The sequence below is a fragment of the Odocoileus virginianus genome, chromosome 5, assembly GCF_023699985.2.
Source record: "Odocoileus virginianus isolate 20LAN1187 ecotype Illinois chromosome 5, Ovbor_1.2, whole genome shotgun sequence".
Taxonomy (NCBI): Eukaryota; Metazoa; Chordata; class Mammalia; order Artiodactyla; family Cervidae; genus Odocoileus; species Odocoileus virginianus.
Window position 1 is genome coordinate 78,000,852 of NC_069678.1, and position 27,144 is coordinate 78,027,995.

General features: G+C 41.3%; 1 protein-coding gene and 1 pseudogene across 4 annotated transcripts in view; both read left to right on the forward strand.

Annotated features, from left to right (window-relative positions):
• Positions 1 to 8,734, forward strand: part of LOC110129189 (small ribosomal subunit protein uS5 pseudogene) — an 88,176-nt pseudogene extending 79,442 nt beyond the window's left edge.
• AGBL4 (AGBL carboxypeptidase 4) overlaps positions 1 to 27,144 on the forward strand; it is a 1,425,416-nt gene that overhangs the window by 987,472 nt on the left and 410,800 nt on the right. The window lies entirely within an intron of this gene.

The window sequence follows — 27,144 nt, forward strand, 5'->3', positions numbered from 1 at the left end:
GTTTAATCCTCAGCGACTCTGTCAGTTTTGAGGAAAGGCCCAGTGCAATACTTCACACACTTGCCAAGAGCCAGTTAGTTCCTTTCCCTTCTATCTGCTCAGCCAGAATGACCTCCTTCTCGCTCACTGGCCCTTACCCTCCCCTTCAGTGTGACTGTCACCCATACTCTTTCTTAAGACTCCATCCTTACTCCACACACCCATATATTGTCTCTGAAAGAAAAACCTGTCTTAGGGCTTCTCTGTTCCCAGTGGTCTCCGCGTGTAAGCCACTACCGAACCTCCACTTTAGGGTAGATTTCCCACTGTTCTCTGTGGGGCAGTTCTGTGACGATGCAGGCAATTGCAGGAGGAAATGAAGGAAGAAATCAAAGGATGAGGCAAAAAGCATCCAAAGCCCCTGCATCCTCTCAGTCATGGCCCCTGACTCCTGTCTGCATGCCTGCCGCATTAACACCACGGCAGCTACCACTGCCGCTGTAACAGAGCCAGCAAGGGCCAGTGCTGCTGCTACGACTGCTAACACTTTACTAATACTACTGCTGCTGCTATTAACAACCCTGCTACTTGTGCTGCTACAATATGCTATTACAATTTTACTGCTATCCTTGTTATGCCACCACCACAGCGTCTGCTAGCTAATGCTTACTGATGTACCCTAATTAGTGATAATGCTGGCTACATGCCCTACGTTCAGACACAGTTGTCTAAGTGCGTTGCATGTAAAAACTCGCTTAATCCTCACATAACTCCATGATTTAAGTGCTATTATTGCCCTCATTTTATACATGAAGGAACTGGGACACAGAGTAGTTAAGAAATTTGCCTAAGACCACATGGCTAGAGAGCCTTCCTGATAGCTCAGTTGGTAAAGAATCCACCTGCAATGCAGGAGACCCCGGTTCGATTCCTGGGTCAGGAAGATCCACTGGAGAAGGGATAGGCTACCCACTTCAGTATTCTGATCTGGAGAATTCCAAGGACTGTATAGTCCATGAGGTCACAAAGAGTTGGACAAGACTGAGCAACTTTCACTTTCACATGGCTAGACATGGCAGAGTCCAGATTTGAACTCAAACATTTTGACCCTAGAGTCTTTTCTTTCACATTATACTATATAGTCTCTACCAACAATAAGCTGCCTCGCTGTCCTGCTCCCAAATTTTATTCTTGAGAGTGAGTTCCCTCAATGTCTTCCACCTGCTTCCACAAAACCACTTCTACCAAAGCACTTATTGTAATTATTGTCTACATGTTTGGTTGCCTTACTGCCCACACCCCCCTCCCCGCCAATGCCCACTCCACTATGCTGCTCAATTCAATGTCGAGTGTTTACAGAGCAGAGATCACACTGATTCGTATCTGGGACTCCAGCGCTTTATATATTCTTGACCTACTAGGCATTGAAATAATTGATTAATGAGTGAACGAAGAAACAAACTGATGACTTTGAGGCAATTGGGGTTCACCAACAGCCAGTGGTGATGCCTGGGAGGTAGTAAGCCTCTCCCATCACAGAAGTTCCAGCAGAACATTCAGGATTCATAGAGATCCCAAAATAGATGATCTCCAAAGTTTCCTCCAAGTTTAAGGTACCAGAATCCCTCTAGAAGCACACTTGACCATTGAACACTGTCTCCCCTCTGCATACTGGATGTATTGCATTTGAACTCTTTATGAAATGAAAGGAAATCAGTTACATTGATATTGATGTGAAGTTGTCAAGTCAGATGCCTCTAGACTTTCAGAAACCTCCAGTCAACGCACTGTTTGATAGATAAGAGGACAGAAGCCCAGAAAGGTGAAAGCCTGGTCTAATGTGGTGCCTTGGAGTACAGGCAGGCAGGGAAAAAAGTACGTCTGTCCTGAGTGCCGTTCCAGGTCTCTTGCCATTCAAGCCGTTTATCAACAGACTGTGGTCTCCCATGACCCACACTGACTTCAAAAGGACATAGATGCCAACTTCCTGTCTCCAAGTAGCAAAGTAGCTCAGCTGCCTAACAGAGAGAGCAACCCAAGTATTGAAATCACCCCTATCATGCAAAGTGGTCAACCACTTTATATCTTAGTCTTATCTCAGTCTCTCAGGGACCTTCTCTGCCTAAATGTGCTGTCTCCTTCTTCATGTAATGTTTCAGCTTTGAGTGGAATATTGTGTCAGAACTAAAGCCTTCCTCTTTTAAAATCAACATTTTGGCAGCCCCTTGCTGTTCAATTTCTGAAGGTGCCCAAGTCTGCCTTCCTCATTCATCTAACCACAGGAGATCATTATTCAGTGATGGAGTTCTATTCCACTATCATTATCCTATAATGAGAATGCCTCCTAGGGTGGGGGAGGGGCAAAGATGAAGTTGTGGGTGGTGGGTGGAGGCAATAAAGATCCTGTAGACTTTGGGAAACAATTGTGCAGTTATAGGTGCCCAGTAGATTATGCTTTATGGCATCATAGCAGGTATATACACACAAATGTATAACATTATATGATATACAATGGTATATATACACATACATATATATGTATATTCATATAAAGATAATTTCAAAGTGCATTGAACATTTTGTTGTACAGCATTTATCTCTTCTTCTGATAAACGTTTGGGGAATCCTCAGTACTGGTCTTGCTTACAGGAATCACTCAAACTTGTGGGATGAGAGGGAAACACATCCCTGTGGTCAGAGATGAGACACCTGATCTTCTCATGCATTAGTCGATCACCATATCCCAACCCCTCAGGTCGCAGAGTCATACTGTGGTTGGATATGCATATTGACTGTAATTTGTTGAATATATACATGTGTATATGTATATACATATATGTTGATGGTTTAGTAAACAGTATTAGCATTATGTATTCTGAATTTATCCTCTTTGTCGCATTTATAAAATCTTCAGTTTAAAATACAAAACAAATGAAAAATACCTCCAAATTGGTTTGCTTCAATTAATTTATACACTGGGTGTGTTCCAAGTGCTAATGAATGTGATATGCACTAGTAATACAGAAAGGAGCAAAGTCATGATTCCTTGGGTAAGTCTATTGCCCACACAAGACCCTATCAGTAAACTGGGAGCTGGGGAAAGTTGCAGACCCACCTTGAACATTTGCAAGACTCAGGGGAGGGAACAAATAGAGGCCTAGAAAGTCTAATCTAAATACTATGTTATAAATCTAGCTAACAAATTGTTAAAATATATACCTATCCTCCTACCTGGATAGATACATAATGAAAAAATAGAAAGATAGTTGTAAAGCTGTAATTTTTTTGTGATGAAAACTTGGTAAAAAAAAAAAAATTTGAGAGTTCTGAATTTAATTCCTATTGTACCTGTCTGAATATTCTCTTGGCAGAGAGATGGGCCTACAATGTGTGCAACAGTAAAGCTTGGGGCCCAGAGAGGGGTCCCTATAAACAGATAAAAGAATGGGATTGGGAGGTTGAATTCAGTGATATCTCAGTTACCTTGTGCATGTTCACAGATAACTGAGAAAATGGGTCCTTCTTAAGATAGGAAATACTTGCTTGTGTTTAAAGAGGAGTGTTCAGTTCTACATGCCCCCAGATATATGCACACAAGAGTACAATTGCAAAAAATGGAGCTGGGTTATGTGGCCAAATGCAGAATTCATTGAATGCCAGTTGTAACAGACCATAATGAAGCTAAAAGTAAATTGGACTTGAAGATGTATATTTAATCATAGATGCTGAGCACACAATACAATGATATTAAAATATTCAAGCATTCAAATCAGCTCAATGCTGGGGCTGTATGTTCTAAATCTAAACGAAAACATTAAATACGTGCTCAGACCTATATTATTCTTCCAGTTCAAACACCATAAATCTTGAAGAGTTGAAATGTAAACAGTCAAGATTATTTTTACAGCGATAGGCACTTCTTCCAGATCCACACCTAGCAACTATCACTGAGTCATTCCTGGACTCACCTTTTGAATTCTGGGTTCTTCTGGAACAATCGGATTGGTAGCTCTGGCAGATCATTGGAGACCTTGTAGGCAGGTCAACCCCACCCCCCATTTCAGGCGGGTGGCTCTTAGAAAGTCCTGGGGGAAGAGTCCCAGATTTATATCAGATGACTTGTTTGAAGTGTGTGTCAGTCAACTATGGGCTGGAAAGCCTTAGGAAAACTATTACATATAATCTTTGAGAACCTCAATTTGTTCATCTATAAAATGGAAACGTTAGTCACTCTTTTTGTGCCAGGAGTACTTTAAGCATACTTCTAACATAATAATAGTTATTTTATACCTTTGGATAGGGATACTTTTGGATACCTTTTTGCTATATGTTCATTGTAAAAACTTTGTTTTGTAAATACAAAATAACATTATATCAGAGAAAAGCATCACCCTTAATACCATTGCCAAAGATAAATGTTATTAAGTTGAATATTTTCTTCCTGACTAGTTATTTGCATATCTGTGTATGTAGTTAGGCAGTGGTGGTTTAGTTGCTAAGTTTTGTCTGACTCTGGTGACCCCATTGACTGTAGCCCACCAGGCTCCTCTGTCCATGGGATTTCCCAGGCAAGAATACTGGAGTGGCTTGTCAGTTCTTTCTCCAGGGGATCTTCCCATACAGGGATTGAACCAGTCTCCTGCACTGCAGGTGGTTTCTTTAGTGACTGAGCTGATGAGGAAGCCCATATATATAGTAAGAACATACTCTGTATACAGTTTTCTATCATTTAGCATTTTACTGTGAACATTTATCACATTATTTGAAATTACTTATAAATTCTTTAAATGACTGAATAATATCCCTTTGAAATGATGTACCATACTTTATTTAAAACCTACTAGTATTTACAGTTGAGATGGTTCTAAATTGTCATTATTTTAAATAGCATGACAGTAAATTATCACATCATTTTGCAACCATGCACGTATCACCCTTTAAAATTTTTAGGTAGCAATCTTATTCATTTCTCTAAGTTCAGTGCCCAGTATGGTACCTGGAATAAAGCAAGACCTCTAAAAATATACACTGAATAAATGAATAAGTGAATGAGTGATGAAACACCAGTGAGTGTCCATTTCTGTGACACTGCGTTCTCAGGAAGGGTGGAGGGAGTTCTATAGCCACACCAGACACAGATGGGGTTGTGGTGGGGTTCTCTTCCAAGGCAAATGGTTACCGTCCTTCTCTCATGTACACCTCCTGTACTTCTGTCAAGTAAATTTCCTCCCTGAAACTCAAGGGCCAATGAGCCTTTTTATTGAAACACAATTTCTAAAGCTTTACCTGAGAAACTGTTTGCTTTGTTCACATTTCTCCTTTGCCACAGTCTACCTCATGTTGCATGTCAAATTGCAAGTCATAATAGTTAAAAAATTAATGATCTAATTAAATAGAATCATACTGGAACACTTAGCAAGGATAGGGGCCAGAGGAGGCACCTTCATTGCATCAGAGAAGATATTCACACAGGCACTGGAGAAGTTTCTCTTAAAAATTAGGTGGGCTCTGACCCTCAGAGTTCTTCTCTGAACATAATTATCTTTAGAATGGGAATAGTGGTAAGTATCATTTATTGAGCTTTTTAGAACATACTAAGTAGCGCTGTATGAACATTGTCTTATCTGATGCTTACAACAACCTATGAAGAAAAAAAAAATAGAGCCCTTGACTTATAAGGAAATGGGGTCTCTGCAAAGTTAAATAACTTGAGTACAGTTGGGATAACTGAACTTTGCAGTGTTGAATGGCTGTAGGACTATGGAGCCAGACAGGTCTGGATTTTAATCCTAGCTCCACGCGTCTGCCTACAATGCAGGAGACCTGGGTTCGATCCCTGGGTCGGGAAGATCCCCTGGAGAAGGAAATGGCAACCCACTCCAGTATTCTTGCCTGGAGAATCCCATGGACTGAGGATCCTGGTAGGGCTAAGGATCCTTTGCAGTCCATGGAGTTGCAAAGAGTTGGACATGACTGAGCGACTTCACTCACTCCACCACCACTTACAAGCTGTGTGACTATGAGAAAGTTATTTAACCTCCTTGAGGCTCCATCTGCTCATCTATAAAATAAAGATAATAATAGTACCTAGTTCATGGGCTTGTTGTGAGGATGAAAAGATATCTAACACTTAGGCAGGACCTGGAATGTAGCAAGAGCTCAGTAAATGTTATTTTGTTATGATTACTTTTATTGTTTTCATGATTATACTATTAGTATTCTTTGGTGATTATGATGGCAATACCAGACTCTGGGCTGGGGCAGTGGGCATTCAAAAATATATAAGACATACAGTGCCTACTCTCCATGAGCTTCCAGCCTAACTTTGCCTCAAATTTTACAACTGCAAAGCTAGTAAATAATGAAGCTGGGACTTGAACCGTAACTGTGGAATTTTAAAATACTCTTCTGCTACCTACCACATCCTTCCATCGTAATGTATATCTGATGTTATTGTTGTTAATAGTTTATGTCTATCTTCCCCATAAAATTGAGGTCTTGGAGGTGGGAATTCTTGTGACTCCTGTTTGTGTCCCCAGTGTCCAGCCTGGGACCTGCCACAGAGAGTCAGGTGCTAAGTGTGTTTGCTATTATCAACTGAGGTTCCTATGTTGGGCCATTCATTTCCTGCTTCCCTTGCCCCAGTCAGGGCCACAATCCCACGGTTTTTGTCCCTTTCTGTGTGTTCTGTCCCCCCCCTCCCCCTCTCCCCATTAGGATTCTGCAGTGAGTGATTCCCTCTGTCATCTCACCATGAATTGATGACTCGAGCCTGCTGATGCACTGAGCCACATGGCTAATACATCAGCTAAATGGATGCCGAAAACACCACCTGCTCCTTCAGGCAAACGGCACTTTGGAAAATGGAATGTGTAATCAATAGAATTAAACCTTAAGCAGAGCTCTGTACCCATGTCCCTGTGCAGGAGCTTGGCAGGCAAACACTGGGAAGATTTTTTTTTTTCTTTTTTTCTACTCTTTCAAAGCACTTGGTTTGGCACTTGTTCAGCCAGCTCTGTCAGCCCTACCATGGGCAGCATGGTATCCTCAGCATGCTGTCGCTTCTCTCCCTGTTCTGCCTGAGTGTCTTAGTCACTTGGCCTTTATGTCCTATCTCTGGGAGACTTAGAGAGAGAGTTTCCAACACACTCAGTGTCGCACAGGCAGCTGGAGTTTGAAGCAAGGAGCCTGAAGTCGGGGAGGTCTGGGAGTGACCTGAGGCAAAGACCCTCAACCATACTGAACCTTGACTCATCGTGAAATGGTGGTAATTATTCTCACCTCAGAGGGTTGTTTTGAGGATCATGTATCTGAATAGCATATGTGAAGGTGCTTTGTAAACTACAAAGCCACATATGAAGGTTGGTAGTGGTGGTTTAGTCACTAAGTCACATCCAATTCTTGGGAGCCCATGGACTGTAACCTTCCAGGCTCCTCTGTCCATGGGATTCTCCAGGCAAGAATACTGGAGTGGGTTGCCATTTCCTTCTCCAGGGGATCTTCCCAACCCAGGAATCGAACCTTGGTCTCCTGGATTGCAGGCAGATTATTTACCAACTGAGCTACAAGGGAAGCCCACAAATGAAGATTAATCATTGTTATTATTATTCCAAGGCATGGATAGGAGCATAAACTCCCTTTGTGTTTTCCTTTCCAACCTACCTATCCAAGGAAGTGGCTTTTCAGATATGGCTGAGAAAGCCTAAGATCAAGTAGTCATCAGCCGAACTTGGTTTTACTCTTGCTAGGATTATAGCAAAAATTAGAAAATGGCTTCCATGATCTAGGAGGGAATTTAGGATTATTGGTGCCTTCGTCTTCGTGAAAACACCAAACGGGATAACGCTGGTGCTGCGGGAGGGCCCGGAGGCCCCGGGGGCCCTGGGATGGGAGGCCGCGGTGGCTTCCGCCGAGGCCTCGGTAGTGGCGCTCAGGGCTGGGGTCGCGGCCGCGGCCGGGGCCGGGGCAGAGGCTGCGGAGCTCGCGGAGGCAAGGCCGAGGACAAGGAGTGGCTCCCCGTTACCAAGCTTGGGCTACCTGGCCAAGGACATGAAGATCAAATCCCTGGAGGTGATCTACCCTTTCTGTCTGCCTATCAAGGGGTCTGAGATCATTGACTTTTTCTCAGGAGCATCCCTTAAGGATGAGATTTTGAAGATTATGCCCAGGCAAAAGCAGACCTGTGCTGGCCAGCGGACCAGGTTCAAGGCATTTATTGCCATCTGGGATTACAACGGACATGTATGTCTGGGTGTCAAGTGCTCCAAGGAGGTAGCCACTGCCATCCGTGGGGCCATCATCCTGGCCAAGCTGTCCATCGTCCCGAAGAGGCTACTGCGGGGAACAAGATCCGCAAGTCCCATACAACTCCTTGCAAGGTGACTGGCCGCTGTGGCTCCATGCTGGTGCTTCTCATCCCTGCCCCCAGGGGCACTGGCATCCTCTGGCCCCTGTGCCCAAGAAGCTGCTGCTGATGGCTGGCATAGACAACTGCTACACTTCTGCCAGGGGCTGCACCGCCACCCTGGGAACTTCGCCAAGGCCACTTTTGATGCCATTTCCAAGACCTACAGTTATCTCACCCCTCTGAAAAGAGACAGTGTTCACCAAGTCTCCATATCTGGAATTCACTGACCATCTTGTGAAGACCCATACCAGAGTCTCCATGCAAAGGACCCAGGCTCCAGCTGTAGCCACCACATAATTTTATAAAGAGAATAATAAAGTGAATGAAACCAGTTTAAAAAGAAAAAAAGATTATTGGTGAGACTACAGACCTTGCTGTCTATCCTTGTTATGGTTGAGGGCACCATGTCCAGAGGGGAGAAGCATTTGGCCAGTGCCATACTATGAATTGGTGACACGGCAAGGAATGGAGGCAGGTGGTCTTGTCTTGGCCGAGGAGTCTCTCCATGAAGCTTCCAGGCCAGAAAATCTTTACAGGAGCGGAGGGTGGGAGGACAATCAGGGTCAAGCCCACTTGAAGCCAAGAGCTTGCCCCTCCTTCCTCTGCACTGTGCTGGTATCACCACCCTGAGAGCATAGGTGCAGAGGAGCCCCTTCTTCTCAGAATTCTTACAACACTGTCTTCATCATTTATTTGGCCTTTAATTTTATGCAACCTGATGAGATCCCTTATGCTGCTGTCTTGTATTAGCTAATCCACAGTTCCCTAATGGAAGCGATTTTGCCCGCTACTTCCAGAGGACATTTGGCAATGTCTGGAGACGTTTTTGATTGTCAGGATTTGGTAGGGGTTATTCCTGGCATCTAGTGGGTAGAAATCATGACGACTTTAAACGTCCTGCAGTGCATAAGACAACACTTGATGATGAAAAATGATCTGTCTGGTCCAAAGTATCATTAAAGTCAATGTTTAGAAACCCTAATCTAGTCCATTTGTAGTGTTCTGCTTTTCTATCTTTGACCAGACCATCAATGGTCTATGAGCTCTGTGTGGACTTCAGTGCAGTCTTGCTGTGATTCCCTCAGTAGATTTAATGTAGTAGAATCTAAGCAAATATTTCTTCATGGGGAGTGCATAGATGGGGAAAGAGCACCAGACTATAACCTGGGACCCTTGTTTGGTCAAAGCTTCACCACCAGCAGGACTAAAGTAATCCTGGACTAGATTGGTGCTTTTTAAACTGTGCTCCAGGAAGCCTTAACAATATCTGCATCTGTTTGATTCTATGGCTTTTGAATGTAATTTCTTACATACAGAGAATTCCGCAGTTGTAAAAATTTATAAACCACTGAGATTGTTGAACCCTTAAGATACTTTTAGGCCAAAATCCCTCTGAAGACTCCTCAGAGGAGGACATATATAAAGGTTCTGTTTTTAACAAACTCAAAGAATGCCTCTGTGATATCAATTTATATTCTCCAGTCATGGGTTGAGGATGGTGGCCTCTCTGGCACCCTTCTAGTTTGGAGACTGTCCAGCTCCTTACTCTTCTTGTGGCCGTGCAGCAAGCCATGAGTCTCCCTTCAGGAATCTGAATATTCAGGAATGAGCTCTGGGGGAGATTCCTGCCTATGCCTCCAACCCCGGGAGCATTCTCTGGCTCCTGAGAAGGGCCTCAGTCAGGTGCCATTAAGTAATGAGCATTTGGCATATTTATATACCCAGAACCCTGTATATACTGGTAATAAACTAATGCCGGAGCTAATAGACTAGTGCAAGAGCAGAGACTACATGAGACCTGGCTCAGTGAGATGCTCTGATCGCCTCTGAAGGGGGCTGCCTGCTTCATGCCCACTGCAAAAGACCAGAGGAAATATAGCTGAGGGTACTGAGAAAAGTCAAGAAAGGAATTCAGAGAGAGACAGCTCAAGAAGAGAGAGCAAGTGTTTGATGTTAGTGATGAGTGATGGTGGTTGTCTCTGAGTGAGAAGAAAATGTTCCATAAACATTCATTTTTAGTTATTATTAGAATTATCATTAGTTAAAGTTAACCATTGTCTGGGTTTATAGAGACCAGCAGGATTACATACTAGTAGCTTAATGTAATTGTCAGTGTTGGGTGAGCTACTTGTGTTCTTAACATGCTACCTGGTACAGAAACACCTTTTACTCCAGTCCCTCCTATGCTTCTTCCCTGGTAGCTCAGTTGGTAAAGAATCTGCCTGCAATGCAGGAGACCCCAGTTCGATTCCTGGGTCAGGAAGATCCGCTGGAAAAAAGATAGGCTACCCAATCCAGTATTCTTGGGCTTCTCTTGTGGCTCAACTGGTAAAAAATCCACCTGCAACCTGGGTTCAATCCCTGGGTTGGGAAGATCCCCTGGAGAAGAGAAAGGCTACCCAACTTCAGTATTCTGGCCTGGAGGATCCTATGCACTGTATAGTCCATGGGGTTGCAAAGAGTCAGACACGACTGAACGACTTTCACTCCTGTGCTTTCATGGTTCACGTGGAAAATTGACATCAGAGAGGGGCAGGAGTGTGCCCAAATACCACATCAAATCACTGTGGGAATCAGAATGCCGCTGTGCTAATGCCAGGTGGGGATTCTTCGCAACATACTAGTCTGCCTCTTGGGAGGACAGTGTTTCCTTCATCTGTGGCACTCTATCTACAGAGCAGAAAGGTCATTGACATCATTTCATCAAATCTCAACACATTCCTAGGGGAGTGAGGAAAAACACAAGCAAAAGAATGAACAAACAAACAAAGGGAACAAATCACTCCTAGCATTCATACAAAGAAGCCAGACTTCACTAGAGGGGTGAGGAATGAGTGCTCCACCCCCACAGTAGGCCTGCTTAACTCTGGAACCTTTCAGCATGACCAGCAATCCAATAAGGCAGTACCCTGGCTGTGCCATTAGCTCATTAGGTGGAGACGAGTGTCTGCATTGATCTGTTTATCTCTCAGGCCCGGCTGCTGGAGAAAGGCCAGCTGTTTCCCTGAGAGCTGACTTTCCTCTTGACTCATCACAGAGCATCAGGGGAGTCTGCTCCTTTGTCCCTTTCAAGCTCAAGGTCACTGGAGTGCAGAGCAGGAGTCAGACCACAGTGGTGCCTTCTGAGAGCTTCAGACATTGCATCTCCTCCTCCATCCTTTTAATTCTCCCCTGGAGGTGACCCCTTTGGGAAATGAAAAATATGGTGGGAAGTGCTTGGGCTTGCAAGGGGACAGCTCTCGGCTTGATACCAGGCACTGCTGCTTGCATGCTACCTGTATGACTTTGGGGAAGTCATTTCCCCTCTGTGAGCCCCAGTGGTCTCCTCTGCAAAGCAAGGCTAATGGCACATATAGATTTCTGCAAAGATTTGTTGATATAAACATGAGAGAGAACAGGCACAATGTCTAGCTCAGTGCTAGGTGCAGAAGATATACCAGGAAATCTTACCTGAGCTGCCACTTCTGAGAAACAGTGTTTTAGGAATAGTATACATATCTGTCAATCAGGATTTGATCGTGGGATTTTTGTGAGATTGGTATGAAAATATATGGGGGAGTATAGCTATTATTACACAAATAATTTTGTTCATAGAAGGCTCATTCAGAATGGACAATATCAAGGATTTATGATCTTCTACCCTGGACTCAGTTAAAATTTTCAACTTGCCTATATATCTATTGTCTTCTACATGGCATTTAGCTCATGAAAAGTACATTGCTTAACGTGTTAATTTTATTTAATGCTTTTAAAAATAGGAAGTAGTTTGTTGAAACACCAAACATGTAACTCTTAGTCATCAATAATAATGGGGTTGGGGTTGTACTAGATAATATTGGCAAAATATGTTTTTCCAAGTCACTATAACTGTATTCTTTTTATTTGATTAAATGTTCCCATTTGACTAATAATTCACTTTTCATTTTCTGTGTTTCCTTCTTTTCATGCTACTGTCCAATTCTTAATTTAATGCCACGTTTAAACTATAAATATTCTCATTATAGAAATATATAAAAGAATAATTAAATTTACATTGCTGCTAATTCCACAAGTCACCATATCACTGTACTTCTTGCCAACTTTTTTGTGTGTTTTTGTGCAATTTTAATAAAAATGGGTATCATACTGCATTTGTCTTTTTTTACCCCGTGAAATATTATGACCATTTCCTACATTTCAAATATTCTTCAAAAATGTGTTTTAAGAATCACATAATCCATCGCATGTATGTGAATAGCTTATTTAATTACTTCTTCTTATTCCATATTTAGGTAATTTTCAATTTTTTACTACTACAGTTTAATGAACACCCGTACATATGTTTGCATCTGTCATTATTTCCTTAGAACAACATTCTTTTTATCCTTATCAAAGGCATTGACAGTAATTTATTGACTACTTTTAAAGAAAAATGACCCCCTCCCAAGTCCAAGGCTTGCATGCTGCTTTGTTAGAGTCTGGGATACCCCCTGGTGGAGGTTACAGAACATGGCCAAAATGCATCACACGCACCCTGATAAGGGAATTCAAAGATTCTGGTGCAGAGTCTTTGGAATTCGGCATATGCAAAAGATTTCTTTTTCCTTCCTCCTCTTTTTCTCTCTCTCACATACACATACACCAAAACCACAGGAAATTTAAATGGAATAACCAAATGAAAAAAAAATCAAGAAAGCTCAGACCTAAAGTTGTTTTCAGTTTAAAGCCAGGCTCTGGCTGCCCTGCCTCCCTCCCACCTAGGTGCCTACAGCATAATGTTCAGAGGCTGTTTGCTTGGCTAGAGGTGTCCTAGACTAGAAATCTGCCCATTAAGACACTAGATGGAGCCAGAAGGGAAAGTTTCTGCTCTCGCTGCAGAGGAACCATTTTCTCTGCTCTTTCCTTTTCAGGAACAGTAGCTTGATATGGCTGGTCTCACAGAAAACCTATTTCTCTAATATTCTCCATATGAGCTGCCCTCAATCAGTCATTCTTAAAACAGTCACCAAGCCCTTGCTCTGAGTCAGCTTTCAGACACAAAGTTGAGTCAAACACAGTCCTTGCCTCCTTCCTCTGGAGGGTGTATGGGCCGGTGGGAGAGACCACTTAGTTAATAGGCTGATCTCACTTAACTTTTCTTTGCTCTTTCTAGACTCCAGGCAACAGGGCCCAACAGGTTGCCTGATCTTGCACTGGAATTCTCTAGCTGCTTGACTTCCTTCTTGCAATGTTCTCTCTCAGAAAAGAGGCTTCCTTTTCTTTCTTTGTATCTAAATCTTAACTTCTATCAGGCTCAATCCAAACGCTTCCTCCCCTGGGAAGCCTTTCCTGAATTTTCCCACACAGAATTCCTCTTTGATTCCTTTAACCCTTTACTTAGTGGCCAGTTCTCAACCTTTACTATGTATCAGAATCAGCTGGGGACTGGATCTCACTCTCAGTGTTTGCAATAGCAGATCTGGGGAATAGCCTAGGAATCTGCATTTCTAACAAGTTCTCATGATGTTTCTAATGGTCTGGGGAGCACACTTATGGGTCAGCGAACACGGGGAAATTTGGTCAGAGGTGTGGGTCTGAGAGAGCATGTACCTTCCGTGTATCCCTCCCACTGGATGTTTGTCTGAATGCTTTATCATAACCTGTAACAAAGTGCTAAATGAAGGAATGCCCACTCCAGGGCCTGAGAGTGAGCTCTTGTCTAATACTCGCCACTGAATTGTACGAGGACACACACATGCTGATGAGGCAAGAGATGTTATTGTGAAGTGACATCCTGGTGGAGCGCAGCAGTCTTCTTCCATGTTACCCTTCATACACTACTAGGTCGTTGAAAAGGGGATGATGGTGATGAGAAAGATGAGGACTTTTTTCTGTCTAGTCAAAAATCAATGCAAAACAATGTCCTAAAAGAACCTGTGATGAGAAAACTGTCAAGCACAGCCTTAAGACCTTATGTTGAAAGGAGCTAATGAAAAAGCAGATTGGAAGGTATGGAATCTGCCTGCAATGCAGGAGACCCAGGTTCCATCCCTGGGTCGGGAAGATCCTTTGGAGAAGGGAATGGCAGTCCACTCCAATATTCTTGCCTGGAGAATCCCATGGACAGAGGAGACTGGCAGACTACACAGTCAATGGGATCACTAAGAGTTGGACGTGACTGAGCGACTGAACACTCCACTAGGAAGCACACTATGAGAACCACTTGGTTTTGAGCATTAACATGTGCCAAGTATGATGCTACATGTCAGCGACATCACAGCGACCATCACTGTCCTTGCCCGTAAGGATAGCACAGGCGGGGGACAGGAGAAAGAAACAGGACAACACTTTGGTGTTCCAGAGCCATGTGAGGAGTGCTCCAGAAGCAGAAATACAGATGCACTTAACTGTCCTCATAGTGTTAGGAGGACAAAGCCTTCACAGAGGGAATGGTATTTGAGCTGGCCTTGAAGGATGCTTAAGACTTCATCAGGATCAGAAAGGTCTGCCGAGGTACCAAGAGCCCCAGCATATTCAGCGTGTGATAAAATATTTATTGGGTGTGGGACATGGGGAGAATGCGCAATATCCTTAGAAATGTGAGGGTGACAGGAGATAGCCTAGAAGACTTGAATGCCATGCTAAGAAGTTTTGATTTCATCCTCCAGATGAATGAAGAAATAATAAAGAAACAAAATAGAGAAATAACATGGTAGAGATTTCCTAATGGAAGAATCAGTCTGATTGCAGTGCAGAGTCTGGACTGCCAGTGGCAAGATGTGAGGGTTGAGACCAGTGAGAAGTCTGTTAAAATTGACTAGGCGAGAAATGATGACAGCTGGACTTGATGGATTTGGGAAGTCTAATGGGCTTGGACTCAATCACGCACATCTGAGGGAGAAATGAAAAGGTCTTTGGAGCCATAGGTGAGCTTTGCCTTCCTCCCACTCCTTTCCCAAGCCCCTACCTTTAACTTCTTATCTGACTGTTATAGTTAAGTCCTGCCTGTCTCCGTGCTAGAGCACACACTACCTGAACTTCTCTGCCTCAAATCCCATTTCCTACCAATGACTATAGCCCTGGTTCTCTCCAAAGTCTCTGTTTCCTTGTCAGATCTGTGTGCAGGTTCCTGATTGGTCATACTAACCTAACTGTGGGGTCTTAGCTGTGTCTCAGGTTTCTCATCTGTCTGTCTCAACTATCAAGTAGGGACAGTAATAATTCCTCAATGGCCTTTATTGCAAAATGTAAGAAGATAGGATGATAAATCATCCCTAGACCCATTGGACAAAGATAGGCATTGTTGTTGTTGTTGTTGTTGTTATTGTTGTTCAGTTGCCAAGTTGTGACCCCATGGACTGCAGCATTCCAGTCCCTGTCCCTCACCATTTCCCAGACTTTGTTCAAGTTCATGTCCATTGAATCAGTGATACCGTTCAACGATTCTCATACTCTGTCACCCTTTTCTTCTGCCTTCAATCTTTCCTAGCATCAGGGTCTTTTCCAATGAGCTGTCTCTTCACGTCAGGTGGCCAAAGTATTTCAGCTTGAGCTTCAGCATCAATCCTTACAATGAATATTCAGGGTTGATTTCCTTTAGGATTTCCTGGTTTGATCTCCTTGCAGTACAAGGGACTCTCAAGAGTCTTCTCCAGAACCATAGTTCAAAAGCATCAATTCTTTGGCGCTCAGCCTTCTTTATGGTCCAACTCTCACATCCATACATGACTACTGGAAAGACCATACATAGCCTTGATTATACAGATCTTTGTCAACAAAGTCATGTCTTTGCTTTTTAATACACTGTCTAGATCTGTCGTTGTTTAACTTCCAAGAAGCAATCGTTTTCTAATTTCATGGCTGCAGTCTACCTGGATATATGTATTCATCCTGAAATGAATTATATTATTTGCAACTATGATATCCCTATATTCATTTATTCATTCACGTAACAATAGTTTTTCAATTATCTCATATGCTACAAGCTCCATGCTAGGCATATGGAATAATAGAAAGATACAGATTTTGGGATCAGTCCTTGCTATGCCTCCTTTGCCAGCTCTGTGACCTTAAGTAAGTTACTCAACTTCTCTAAGTCTCCATTTCTCCATCTGAAAAACGAGGACTGTGATGTTTTACACATCAGTGCTGTCATGAGGACTAAATGACTTTAATGAGTTAGAGCCTAGACAGTGCCTGATCACATAATCAGTATTTCAGTTCAGTTCAGTCACTCAGCCGTGTCCAACTCTTTGCGACTCCATGAACTGCAGCACACCAGGCCTCCCTGTCCATCAGTACTTAGTATCAATTTCCTTCCTCCAATTATTCTCATTTTTTTTTCATTCATTCAACAAATATGCAATACAATATGTACAGAGCACCATGCCAGGCACTGAGGAAGACATAGCCTCATTCTCTTGGAGCTAACATCCAGCTGGATCAATTATCTTATGAAGATTTCCCAGAGAAAGTGACAGGCGAAGACTTGGAAGGTAAATAGAAGTTAGTCAGAGAAAGATCTGTGAAAGAATGTTCCAGGCTGGTTTAAGACTCCAGAAGCCTGAGACTATCAGGAATACTGGAGAAAGTCAAAGCAGTTCAAGATGGCTGGAGCATCATTGAGGACTGATGAGAGCAGAAGCCACTCAGGACAGCAATTCAAGAAAATGAACTTTTCTACTGAGAAAAATATGCTTCCAGAGGATTTTGGCAGGAGAATGACATGGTCAGTTTTGCATCTTAGAAAGATACCTCTGAATTCACTGTGGAGATTACTGGAGGCAGAGACTTCAAGCAGGAGATTATTGCAGTAATCAACGTGAGAAATTATGTAGTCTTTAACTGAGACAGTAGCTGTAGGATGGAGAAGCAGACATTTTAAGATCTGTTTATGATAGGATACCAGAGAGAAAGCTAAATGGTGGGGGGCATTCTAGAATGACACCTAGGTTTCTAATCCGATAATCAAGAGAATAGTGATGCCATACCCTGAGCTAAAGACAGGTCACTGAGGGGAGGAGCAAGTTTCGGTAAAACTCATGACTTCAGTTGACATGGATTTTGAGGTACCTGTGAGACATCATTCTGGCGGTACTGGGGTCATGTTCTCAGGTCACTCCATGCTCTCAGTCCATCTTTCTTCCCAGTTGGTCCTGTGGGCCAAAGAGGGGTATTCCTGGCAGACAGACATAGGAGAAGCCATTTTGGGTGAAAGAAACAGACTCTGCACGGGTAATCGAGATCTGAGGACCAATGGCAGAGTTTAGAGAAACAGTTTACTTAAAAGTTGACCTCATATTAATGAACTAGAATACCTGTCTAATAAAGATCTGAGTATACATCAGGGTTTGGGTATCACATTTCCTGAATGAACAATCCCAGCATCTTGTAATGATGAATTTTTTGCTGATTTGGCAATTTGCATGAAAGGTTTCATAGAGATTTTAAAGTTACATCATCCCTGATTGTACATTTAACAAATCCTTTTAAGGGAGAATATTGAATAAGGTTATAGTCACTCATTCATTTATTCATTCTTCACACACTCACTAAGCAGAAGCATGTAGCTAGGCTCTGTACCAGTCTAGGAACACAGAAATGAAGGAGTTCCTGTTGGTGAAAGCTTGAAGTCTAGTGGGGAAACAGGTGAGTAAACGGACAATGGCAAGTCAATGAGAGAAATACCAGCATAGATGCCAAAAACAGGGTAGAGCGGACAGCACAGGCAAGGGGGCCCTAAGGAAACCGGGGCTCATGATGTTAGTAATACTCACCCACAGGATTCCTTTCAGCTTTGAGGAAATACTCTTACCCAATATTTAATAAATAATTCATTCTTTTTGTCAAAAGGTTATTGGCAAGTCTCTGAGTAATACGTTTGGATTATTGGGGTAAATCTGACAGCTTTGGTGGTGGTCAGCAAGGTTTTCTTGTCTCCCACAGCTGGTATTCAGAGAAAATGACCCCTGGAATACTGTTTATCCCTGGCACCGAGACGTAAAAAGAGAAAGAAAGATAAAGAAAAATCAGATATTTTCTTCATGTGTAGAATACTAATGTTCTCCTTATGAAGAAGAAAATCATTTTAAAATACATAATAAAATAACTGCTATGAGCTTCCGTGTTCCTGGAGTGTGTGGGCCTGAGGACTAGAAAAGAATCACTTACCCCTGCTTCATGTGAAAGAGGCAGCATGGAATAGCAAATGGGATTTGGTGTCATACTGACCTCAAAGTCTTTGTGACCTTGAGAATCAAGTCACTTTTCGTAGCTCAGATCCAGTTCTTTCATTCACAAAACATATATTTATGTAATATAAAGTGTACCTCAGAGGACAGTCTTGGGAATTAAATAAAATTATATTTGGCAAGTCTAGTGCAGTATTTAGATGTTTTACATTTTATTTATTTTATTTTTTACTTCACTGGCTGTCCCTAGTGGCTCAGATGGTAAAGAATCTGCTTGCAATGCAGAAGACCCAGGTTTGATCCCTGGGTCGGGCAGATCCCCTGGAGAAGGCAATGGCAACCCACTCCAGTATTCTTGTCTGGAGAATTCCACTGACAGAGGAACCTGGCAGGCTACAGTCCATGGGTTCACAAAGAGCTGGACATGACTGAGCAACTAACACTCTCACTTTCATAGTTGCGCTACAATGTACAGCACAGTGAATCAGATTTACACGTATATGCATCCTGTCTTTTTGGATTTCCTTCCTATTTAGGTCACCACAGAGCACCAAGCAGCTCTCCGTGTTTTACAGGAGGCTTCTGTTAGTTATCTGATCTGTACGTAATAGTGTATATGTGTCAATCCCAGTCTCTCAACTCATCCCACTTCCCCCCTTACCCTCTTGGTATCCATACATTTGTTCTCTATGTCTACGTCTCTATCTCTGCTTTGCAAGTAGGTTCATCTATACCATTCTTCTAGATTTCACATATATGCATTGATATATGATATTTGTTTTTCTCTTTCTGATTTACTTCACTCTCTCTGACAGTCTCTAGGTCTATCTACATCTCTGCAAATGGTACAATTTTGTTCCTTTTTATGGCTGAGATAATATTCCATTGTATATATGTACCACATCTTCTTTATGCATTCCTCTGCTGATGGACATTTAGGTTGCTTCCATGTCCTGGCTGTTGTAAATAGTGCTGCAATGAACACTGAGGGTGCAAGTAGCTTTTTCAGTTATGATTTTCTCTAAGTATATGCCTAGGAGTGGGATTGCTGATCATATGGTAGTTATATTTTTAGTTTTTTAAGGAACCTCTGTACTGTCTTCCATAATGGCTTTATCAGTTTACCTTCCCACCAACAGTATAAGAGGGTTCCCTTTTCTCCATACCTTCTCCAACATTTATTGTTTGTAGATTTTTTGATGATGGCCATTCTAATCCGTGTGAGGTGATACCTCCTTATAGTTTTGATTTGCATTTCTCTAATAATTAGTGTTATTGAGCATCTTTTCATGTGTCTGTTGACCATCTGTATACCTTCTTTGGAGAAATATCTATTTAGGTCTTCTGCCATTTCTTGATTGAGTTGTTTGTTTGTTGGTTGGTTGGTTTTTTGATAGTGAGGATAGTAAGCTGCATGAACTGATTTTTTTCTCCAGCTTATTGAGGTATAATTTATATATTTAAGCTATACAGCTTGAAGTTTTGATAAATATATATATATATGGTAAAATAATCACCACCATCAAACTAATTAACATATCCATCACTACACATAGTTAACCTTTTTTTTTTTCTAAAGAGAACAATTAAGATCTACTCTCTTACCAGATTTCTTTTTTTTATTTTTATTTTTTTTTATTAGTTGGAGGCTAATTACTTTACAATATTGTAGTGGTTCTTGTCATACATTGACATGAATCAGCCATGGATATACATGTATTCCCCATCCCGATCCCCCCTCCCACCTCCCTCTCCACCCGATCCCTCTGGGTCTTCCCAGTACACCAGGCCTGAGCACTTGTCTCATGCATCCAACGTGGGCTGGTGATCTGTTTCACCCTAGATAATATACATGTTTCGATGCTGTTCTCTTGAAACATCCCACCCTAGCCTTCTCCCACAGAGTCCAAAAGTCTGTTCTATACATCTGAGTCTCTTTTTCTGTTTTGCATATAGGGTTATCATTACCATCTCTCTAAATTCCATATATATGTGTTAGTATACTGTAATGGTCTTTATCTTTCTGGCTTACTTCACTCTGTATAATGGGCTCCAGTTTCATCCATCTCATTAGAACTGATTCAAAGGAATTCTTTTTAATGGCTGAGTAATATTCCATAGTGTATATGTACCACAGCTTCCTTATCCATTCGTCTGCTGATGGGCATCTAGGTTGCTTCCATGTCCTGGCTATTATAAACAGTGCTGCGATGAACATTGGGGTGCACGTGTCTCTTTCAGATCTGGTTTCCTCGGTGTGTATGCCCAGAAGTGGGATTGCTGGGTCATGTGGCAGTTCTATTTCCAGTTTTTTAACAAATCTCCACACTGTTTTCCATAGCGGCTGTACTAACCAAATTTCAAATATACAATGTGGTGTTAACTATAGCCACTATGATGTATATTAGTTCCTCAAAACATATTCATTTTTTAACTGATAGTTTGTACCCTTGAGCAATCATCTCCCCATTTTCCCTGCCTCTCAGACCCTGACAACTACCATTCTACTCTGCTTCTATGACTTCAATTATTTTTTATTCTTCATGTAAGTAAGATTATGCAGTATTTGTCTTTCTGTGTCTTGCTTATTTCATTTAGTGTAACATCCTTCAAGTATAACCATGTTGTGACAAATGGCAAGTTTTCCTTCTTTTTCAAGGCTGAATAATATTTCGTGCGTTTGTGTGTGTGTGTGTGTGTGTGTTTGTATCATATTGTCTTTATCCATCCGTTAATGGACATTTCAGTTATTTCCATATCTTCGCTACTGTGAATAATGCTGCAATGAATATGGGAATGCAGACATCCCTCTAAAATATTGATTCCAAATACCTAGAAGTGAAATCGATGAATCATAAGGTATTTCTGTCTTTTTTTAAGGACTTCCATAGTGACGGTGTTGTTGTTTTGCCGCTAAGTCGTGTCCAGCTCTTTTGCAACCCCATGGGCTGTAGCCCCCAGGCTTCTCTGTCCATGAGGTTCCCCAGGCAAGACTACTGGAGTGGGTTGCCATTTCCTTCTACAGGGGATCTTTGTGACCCAGAGATTGAACCTGCATCTTCTGCATTGGCAGAGGGGTCTTTACCACTGAGACACGGGGGAAGCCCAATAGTGACAAGTACTGCTTTACATTTCCAGTGACAGTGCACGAGTTCCCTTTTGTACATCCTCACAACCCTTATGGTTTGTCTTTTTAATAATATCTATACTAACATATGTGAGGTGGTGCCTCATCATGGTAATACGTTTGATTTGCATGGCCCTAATGAGTAGTGATGCCGAGCACCCTTTCATATATCTGTTATCCATTTGTATTTCTTGTTTTAATTTTTTTGAGAAATATCTATTCAGGGTCCTTTGCCCATTTTTAAACTATTATTTTTTCTTTACTATTAAGTTATGTATATATTGAGTTACATATATATTGAGTTATGTATATGAGTTACATATATATTTGTATATTAACCCATTATCAGATATATGATTTGAAAATATTTTTCCCATTCCACAGGGCAACTTTTTACACTGTTGGTTGTTTCCTTTGCTATGCAGAAGCACTTTAATCTTGATGCAGTTCTATTTGTCTATTTTTACTATTGTTGCCTATGCTTTTTCCATAATATCTAAAAAACTCCTTGTCCAGATCAGTGTCAAGAATCATTTTTCCTAATATTTTCTTCTAGTAGTTTTACATTTAATCTATTCTAAATTGATCTCTGTATATTATGTGAGATAAGGACCAATTTCATTTTTCTGCAAGTTGCTGGCCAGTTTTCCTAATATCATTTGTTGAATGAAGTATCTTTCTCCATTTTGTGTTATTCACACTCTTGTTAGGGGTCAGTTGGCCTCAAGTCTATGGATTTATTTCTGGGCTGTCTATTTTCTTCTATTAGTATATATGTCTATCTTATGCCAGTAGCATACTACTTAGATTACTGTAGCTTTGTAATGTATTTTGGAATCAGGAAATGTGATGACTCCAACTTTGTTCTTTTTGCTCAAGATTGCTGTGGCTATGCACTGTCTCCTACGTTTCCATATGAATTTTAGGATTTTTTTTTTCTATTCCTGTGAAGAATCCCATTGGAAGTTTTTGATGGATTGTACTGAATCTGTAGATCACTTTGGATAGTATGGAAATCTTATTGCTAATTATTCCAATCCATGAATATGGACATCTTTCCACCTGTCTCTCTCTTCTTTGGTTTCCTTCAGTAGTGTTTTGTGATTTTCAGTGTCTAAGTCTTTTACCCCCTTAGCTAAATTTATTCCTAAGTGTTTTATTCTTCTTGTTGCTATTGAGAGTAGAATTATTTTCTTAATTTTCAGTTTCTGTAGTTCAGTGTTATAGAAACACAACTAATTTTTGTATGTTAATTTTGTATCTTACAGCTTTAATTAATTAATGTATTAGTTCTAAGAGATTTTTGTTGAGCTTTTATATGCTTAATTTTTTTCTATATTTAAAAAAAATGTACATGGTTATGAACTGATGCATAACATGCCCACATTTGGGCAAGTAACTTTAACTTGTATTCATCTTTTCTGACTTCAGTGTATTTTATTGTAATACTCATTGAAAATACACTCACTTGCAGCTTATGAAATATGGAAATTTTTTAGGATTTTGCTTGCATAAATGAGATAACAGGTCAGAGTATATTAATTTAAACATTTGAGAAATTCAGGATTGAATGTTTGCTCTAGTCTTTTGATCAATTGTGATCTGTTGATACCAAATTCCCATTTACATAGGTATGTAAGATGCTCGAATTTTATCAGTTTGATCCTTAGAATTCCTAAATGTGTCTTCATGGTATAATTCCCAGAGTATGATAATTTATTTTTCTGAATCAATAGACAGGACACATATAAATACAATAAACAAACAGACAAGTAGTATATTAGAGAGCTTGGGATCCATTTGGTTGAGCTCAACATTTATTATGTACCTGTTTGAAAAATATCCAGACTAGAATTTGAATCTTAGTCCTACTACATAGTTATATGTTTCATTACCTTCTATGAGTCAACAGACTCCTTACTAATTGATTGGGAATAATATTAAATACCCTCAATGACTATAAATATGATTAAGTTAAATAATGAAAAACAGTGATTCTCACCCTTAGCTGTGCTGTAGTATTACCTGGGAATGTTTTAAAACATACCCCTTCCTCTAGAGTCAAACTTAGTTTGGTGTTGGGTCAGAGCATCAGTAGTTTTTAACACTGAAGCTTTTAGCACCACATCACAGTTCATTGTGGGTCACATTTGCACCTAGACATATTACTGGGGTTCCAGCGTGATTCAGCACTAACCTATTGTGTGGCTATAAGCAAAGCCTCTTTCTCTCATTAGTACTTGACTTTCCTCATCCGTTAAACAGCATCATCAGCAATATGAAATGTGGTTCATAGCATCGCTTGTACCCACCTTGCAAGGCTGCTAGGACATAAAAGAATGAACAAAAGAATATTTTATAAACATATAATAAAACATTCATATTCTGTGAGGGGAGAACTCTTTCATATCAGCATTTAAACATAGTAAAATGTCTTCTACCTTAAAACAAAACAAAATAAGAATAGCTTCCTCAACCCGATATCTTCTCCATGTTCCCTCTTTCACTCTTCTACTCTCCCTTTCCCTGTTCCTCCCCCTTTATAGCCAAAGTTTGTTAAAAAGCATTTACTACCTTTGCTATCTGTACTTTCTCATATCCTACTCATTTCCCAATGCTTCAAAGTCTGGCCTCTGCTCCTCTCTATTGAAGCTGTTCTAACCAGTGTTATCAAATGCTGTTCTAATTTTTACTATGACACCGCTGACCATTCCCGTCCTCTGGAAACAAAGTTTCCCACGGGCTTCTGTGACAGAGCATTCTGCTTGGTGCCCTCCTAGCTGCTTGGCCATGCCCTTCCAGCGTCCTTTCCTGGCCACTGTGACTGTGGTTCAGGTGTTGGAATCTGTTGAGCCTCTGTCCTAGGTTGCCTTCTCTTTGATTCTCTGCCGCCTCTCTGCATGAGCTCATCCCATCCCATGGTTTCAATTATCATCTCTCTGCAGCCGACATCCAAATCTGTGCCTCAGCCCTTTGTTTTCTCTGGAGCTCCTTACCTTTCTATCCAACTTCCCACTTAATAGCTCTCCTATGATATCCCACAGGCATGTCAGTTGTGCTTTAAAACAGAACTCATTATCTCTCTCAAATTCAAAACTAGTTCTTCTTTTTTTTTGCACCAGCTTGGAAAATTCTGTGGCCAATTATTTCAGTTTCCAGGGCCAGAAACCCCCAAATCATTTGCAACTCCTCCCCCCCCCCCACCCTCAAAAGCATCAGGACTCAGTCACTCAGACTTATTGATTCCCCTTCCCCCTACTTGTCTACCTTAGGTGATCATCATATCACTCTTCCACTTAGAACCTTCTGGAACTTCCCATATTATTAAAGGCAAGGCCTTCAAACTTGGCTTGCAAAATCTAGCATGATCTGGTGTTTGCCTGTCTTTCCAACTCGTCTCATTCATCTCTTCCCCTTACAGTTCCTCCTGTAGCTATACAAAACTTTTTAGTTCCCTGGATGTGCTTTGCTTTCTCTCATCTCTGACTCTTGCTCTTGTCAGGAATACTTTGCCTTGCCCCCCTCATCCTGTCTGAGCTAACTCCCACGTGCCCTTCAGAATTACGTCGGTATGCCACATTCTCTAGGGCACGTCCTCTGATTCCCTTGGTCCTGACTTTACTGACCTCTGTTCCCTGTGCCTACTCCTCTCACAGGCTTGTCACTAATTACCTACTTATCTGTCTCTACCCCGAAAAGTGATAGTAAGGATGGACCATGGTTTTCTTGTTCTTTTCTATATTCCTAGTGGCTAGCATTACTGCCTGGTATATGATTGATGCTTAATATACTTGTCAAATGAGTGAATGAAGGAATAAATGAATGAATGATGAATAAGTGGAAAAGATAAGAAGAGGTCTCTGGCCTCAAGCAGCTCAGCTTATTGTAGATGACAGATATAGTTTCCATTATCTGTAATGGAAGTGGAATAGAATTAGTAGTAACTTGGTGCAAAGTACTAAGAAACCAAAAAGGAGATGTCTCAATTGGCAAGATCAGTAAAGATATTTCAGTGGAGATGGCAGTGGAGCCAGCCCTGAATAAACTATCAGCTACAGTAATTTGGGGGATAGTAAGTACTGTAAATGAGTGCCTACAATGTGTTCATTGTTTGTTTAGTCGCTAAGTGAAATGGTCAGTTTTCATTTCAATCCCAAAGAAAGGCAATGCCAAAGAATGTTCAAACTGCCACACAATTGTACTCATCTCACACACTCGCAAAGGAATGTTCAAAATTATCCAACCGAGGCTTCAACAGTACATGAACTGAGAAATTCCAGATGTTCAAATTGGATTTAGAAAAGGCAGAGGAACCAGAGATCAAATTGCCAGCATCCTTTGGATCATAGAAAAAGCAAGAGAGCTCCAGAAAAACATCTACTTCTGCTTTATTGATTACGCCAAAGCCTTTGACAGTGTGGATCATAATAAACTGTGGAAAATTCTTAAAGAGATGAGAATACAAGACCACCTGACCTGCCTCCTAAGAAATCTGCATGCAGGTCAAGAAGCAACAGCTAGAATTGGACATGGAAAAACAGATAGGTTCAAAATCGGGAAAGGAGTACACCAAGCCTGTGTATTGTCACCCTGCTCATTTAACTTATATACAGAGTATATCATGTGAAATACTAGATTGGATGAAGCACAAGCTGGAATCAAGATTTCTGGGAGAAATATCAATAACCTCAGATATGCAGATGACACCACCCTTATGGCAGAAAGTGAAGAGGAACTTGAAAGCAAAGAGCCTCTTGACAAAAGTAAAAGAGGAGAGTGAAAAACCTGGCATATGCAAAACAGAAAAAGAGACTCAGATGTATAGAACAGACTTGTGGACTCTGGGAGAAGGCGAGGGTGGGATGTTTCAAGAGAACAGCATTGAAACATGTATATTATCTAGGGTGAAACAGATCACCAGCCCAGGTTGGGTGCATGAGACAAGTGCTCGGGCCTGGTGCACTGGGAAGACCCAGAGGGATCCGGTGGAGAGGGAGGTGGGAGGGGGGACCGGGATGGGGAATACATGTAAATCCATGGCTAATTCATTTCAATGTATGACAAAAACCACTGCAATGATGTAAGGTAATTAGCCTCCAACTAATAAAAATAAATGGAAAAAAATTAAAAAATAAAAAACCAAAAAAAAAAAAACCCAGAAATCATGGCATTCAGTCCTATCACTTCATGGCAAATAGATCTGGAAACAATGGAAACAGTGACAGACTTTCTTTCTGTGGGCTTCAAAATCACTGCAGATGGTGACTGCAGCCATGAAATTAAAATATGCTTGCTCCTTGGAAGAAAAGCTATAACCAATCTAGACAGTATATTAAAAAGCAGAGACATTACTTTACTGACAAACGTCCATCTAGTCAAAGCTATGGTTTTTCCAATAGTCTTCTATGGATGTGAGAGCTGGACCATAAAGAAAGCTGAGAGCTGAAAAATTGATGCTTTTGAACTGTGGTGTTGGAGAAGAC